Source organism: Musca vetustissima, unplaced genomic scaffold (assembly GCF_032173495.1).
Source record: "Musca vetustissima isolate MV318-11 ecotype Yass unplaced genomic scaffold, APGP_CSIRO_Mvet_v1 utg14365, whole genome shotgun sequence".
In the NCBI taxonomy this organism is placed as follows: domain Eukaryota; kingdom Metazoa; phylum Arthropoda; class Insecta; order Diptera; family Muscidae; genus Musca; species Musca vetustissima.
In genome coordinates, this window is record NW_026880519.1 from 188,072 (window position 1) to 193,085 (window position 5,014).

Genomic DNA, 5,014 nt, shown 5'->3' on the forward strand with positions numbered 1-5,014 from the left:
GTTTTTTTTAAACACTCTTGGAGCGATTAAACCATTTATTTTTTTTTAATATTCGTATTTTTAATTAATTTGCTTTTGTTCTAAACAATTTCATTCAAAAATCACGAAAAAAATATTCAGATAGAAAACTAAATATTTTTCAAAGAGAAATAAAAGTCATCAAGTCTAGCGCGAAATCTTTCCGAGTCATAAAACATACACGAATCACAGCAAATTGCAAACTGATCGAATCGATACAAACCAAAAAGCCGACAACTGACTGACTGACTCTGGCCGTTTGTGTTGATGATGGTTGTTGGTTGGTTGGTCGATACGACCGCCCGATCGACGTTGCCTGCCGCAAGAGAAAAACGTTTTGTGTGTGTGCGCGTCTGTAGTGGTAGGGAATGGTGGCAGCCACGAAACCAACAGCCAGACCGGCTACTCAGACGATACGACGAAAGCAGCGAAATTACTTGAACTGTGTGGATTTTTTGTAGTAGTTTTCGTCCGAATGGAGGGGATAACCAACCATCAGCAAGTCCAAGTTCTTGTGGCGGACACCAAGGGCGATGGGTGGCTGGCAGATTGTGTGTAGAAAGTTCAAACGATTGATGATGCTGACCGACACGCCAACGTTTTTTTTTCTGGATAGGTAGTTGGTAATGGGAAACGTTTTGCGATTGGCATTCAAAGATACATAGGCAGTTCAGAAGATGATATCCTCAGCATCACGTAGACCACAGCAATGAAAAAATTCTTTGGGAAAAGGTTCAGTTAGAAACAACGTTGTTTGTTGGATGCTGATGTTGCCGGTGCATGAGTTTATCGATCGAGATGGTCAAGCGAATTTGACTTTTTTATTTTTATTATAGGCGGCTTTTTTTGGTTTTGCAAAATTGATAAGCAATGAGATCACCACCTTCGATCTTAGCGGGAATTTTAAGGATTTTCAAATAACTGCCTCAAAGCGGATTAAAACTCTGTTAATGAATTACGCTACGACTGGTCAATGTTTGCCGGTTTTATAGTCATCTTACCACCTACATTCGCGATTCGTTCGGCCACAAAGCCGAGATGTGTGGCATATTCGTATATGTTACGATACGATCACTACCGGCATTTTTCATGAATAATGTATGGATATTTGCCACACAAGATGTCAGAGAGTCGTTGTCATTATTGTCACGCTTTTCCACAATGGAAAGAAATGTAGAGAACAAATGGGACAAGATATGCTAATCCATTCATAATTTCCACCACCTCTATTTACATCAATATGGGAAATTTCTATCAAGGAATGGTATGCTTAGGTATGCTAGAAGCCATGAAAGAATTCTTGGAAAATTGAGTGTGGGGGATATGTATATAAAAGTGTGTCCAATATTTCAGTTAATAATATTTTATGTTAATATTTTTTCTTTAAAAGGAATGTTAGAGGTTTGCATGCTCAGAAACTACTATCTTCTGAAAGGGCATGACAAGAACTAAATATAAATATGGCATATGTTTCTTTAAGGTAGCGCTGATTTTGGTGTACGAATATTAAATTTCCACACCAAAAAACCCAATATCATTGCGTTAAACATCTGGTTTCAGGTAGAGGTTAATTGTAAAAACCGGTCGGATTTTCCGATGGGAAATTTTGTGCTGTTGTGGGTATGTTTAACACAGAAAATCCAATTAAATTGTAATCGATTTTTAATCGATTTAACCGCAAACCTATTACAAATTTCACTGAATTTTACGGATGAAATGAAAATGAGCCAATTTGACTCATACCAGAAAATGTAGTTTTTTGTGAAGAAAACTATTCCAATTCAATTTTAATGAAATATTATGTAAATACTCGTTTTCAAGGGAGAAATGTCTGTTGGCTGATAAATGCCTGTCTGACTGAATAGTGCGAACGATAACTCCCGATTTAAACCCAACTTTGCATATCGTAATATTTCTTCCAGGCATAAATCAAGCTGGAAGATGGATTAGACATCAGGCCACTCCTTCAACAGGGTCAACATTTTACTAAAAATAAATTTATAATATCTTGGGAAAGAATTATTCGTTTTGCGCCAAACTTTGCATAACCTAATATTTTTACTTAAAATTTATCGTGTTCGCAGGTGGGAATTATTGGTCCATTCCTTCTGGTACCACCCCACAAAGTGTCTTTATTTTGAAAATGTGTAAATAGTTTACAATTCGAAAGCAGTATTGGTTTCTGTAAAAAGATTATTTTTTACACAAATCTATAATCATATCCGCAGATGTAGCCTATTGTTCACTCCTTCTGGTAACTCCCCAAAGGGAACTTAAAAAATTATAAATCTGTATAGATTCTGAAAATGGGTTATATGAATCCACTTCCTTAGGTACACTTGTCTTTTTCTCAATTTTTTTCTTTATACTTTCATAGACCCAATAAATTTCAAAAATTCTATAAAAGCTAACCGCATAACTTCATGCTATTATAGAAGTCAAATTGGCTCACAACCGTAAAAGTAGGTATACAAATTCAATAATCCGAAAAAGGGGAATATACAATCATTCAATGTATATTCATATATAATGACTTTTTAAGTGGACTCATTCGGCCATATACAGAACTGCTAGATTATTTCCATAATTTTTTTTTTTTGGTTTGTTTATAAAAAAAATAATATGGTTCGAAATTTTATAAATAATACAAAACGAGCTTCTATAGACGAAAATGCGATAGAAAAAAGCTATTTGTGATGGTGTGTGTGGCCTTGAGACGTCAACGTCCGCCGCTAGAAAAATATCCTTAGAAGTCAACGATTGAGTCGCATATTAAAACAAAATGGAACGTTTAAAGAATCTGAATTCCAATTAGACTGATAGGAATGATAATTACCAGGATATGCCTATGGATGCCGAAAGTGTCCTATCAAATGCCGAAGCTACTCCGGGTCACATTCAGCGAATTTAACATTTTTGACAAAACTGTAAAAATATATTACTAATACTAATTTATCATATGTTTTTGGTACTAGTTTTTATAATTAAGAATCAGAGGACAACAATCAACCATAAAGTTTTTATATCGGTTGAATAAGTACTGAGATATAGAGCTGTTTAAAAAAGTGCCGAATGTGCCCCACTCTCCCCTTATTTGTTTTGCCCCTCTTCCATAATTTAGTTTAAATGTCCCGATAATTATCAAAAAAAAAAAAAAAATGTAATTCTGTGCTTGTGCGACCCACCTGAATTTTTCCTCCACTCAAAACACCTCTCAAGGCACCGATGACAGGAGGAGAAGGTCTTTTGTCAGGATTGAGGAGATAAAAGAAAAATCATAGTGTTGGTTTTAGTCAGACTTTAAAGGCTAATATGTGGACTATGTCAAAACATTCACTTCTGTGCCAATTGGAAAATTCCGCCAAGGGTGTTTTGGAAGCCTTTGAAATACCAATGATCATCATCAACATATTCAAGACAGGAACCTGTATTCGAAAAAAGCTAATTTAATCCTCCAAATTGATTGAGGAGGATTGAGGAGATAAAAGAAAAATCATAGTGTTGGTTTTAGTCAGACTTTAAAGGCTAATATGTGGACTATGTCAAAACATTCACTTCTGTGCCAATTGGAAAATTCCGCCAAGGGTGTTTTGGAGGCCTTTGAAATACCAATGATCATCATCAACATATTCAAGACAGGAACCTGTATTCGAAAAAAGCTAATTTAATCCTCCAAATACCTATTTGTATAATTTAATCCGACATTTTAATAAGAATTGGAGTGAAATCGAAAAATCGGAAAAACAACACCAATAGCTTAAATAACACTATGCAATAGCTTTTTTTGGGGTAGAAAATTGCCTTGAACAGTATATAAAGAATTCAGAAGGGCAAATTCGCATGCATGTTTTTTCTGATATCACTATCACTGATATCACCAAATCTGCCGAATATTATATATAGAATAAATACAAACTCATTCTTATCAGTCAAACACTTAAAATTGTGATTACATACATACATATGTACAAAAACTACAATATTATGTACATATATTTTATTAACACAACTATTATATTTAAAATATTAACTTATCATTATCTGGGTGATGGCTAATGGAAGTCGCTGTGTCATCTCGGCTAATATGATGCTGTGATTGGTCAATTATGCCGTCATATTGATATTTTTTCAATACAAATATAAACAAATTGAAAACAAATCTGTGTGTAATAAATATTTCACAAATTCACAGCAGTTCGGTGACGTGAATAATGAACTACAAAATTCTTTTTTTTTTTTGCCGATTAGAAGCTGCCACATGTGGCCTGCTTTTGGTTGGTGGTACTCCGTCAAAAAGTCTGTACGCATTCCTTCTTTTGTTGGTGTTTTGTTATCAGTAGTGGGTTAGTTATTCTTAGTGTGGTTCAAAACGCGTAATGAACATCAAACGATTTATTTTTTAATGATTTCACATACTTTGCAGTAATTAGCCTGTATACCAGAGTGGGTAAAAATTTCGGAAATAAGATTTGAAATAATACAAGTGACATATAAGAATTCATCCCATTTGGCGACCCACACTAATATACCATTGCAAAGGAAGGATTATCAACATTAATGTGTTGGGAAACAAAAAAAGCAAAAATTCTGAACATACATCGCAAATTCTCAACACGTGCGAACGAATATTCAATTCAGCGAGCATACATTCCTTACCGAATTGTTTATGAGCAGAACGCTATTACTATTTAGTACATTCCTGAGGAAGATTAATGTTCTTTTTATTTTCTAGGCATTCCAGAAAAACTTTGGTGTTTATAATTAAATTGGCATTTAAAACTCACCTTTCTCCCAAAAATATTTAAAAAATTCCAAAATTTATGTTCTGCTGCAGTGATTTGGCCTAAGGCAACATTTTTTATTGGATCTTGCAAAAACCTCTTAAATTTTTCTCTATAAAGTGCCAAGAAATTGTAACAAAACTAATTTATGTGTATAAGAAGAACAAGACTAGGAAGTAAATAATAATGTTGTTGTTGTAAATATGTATTCATTT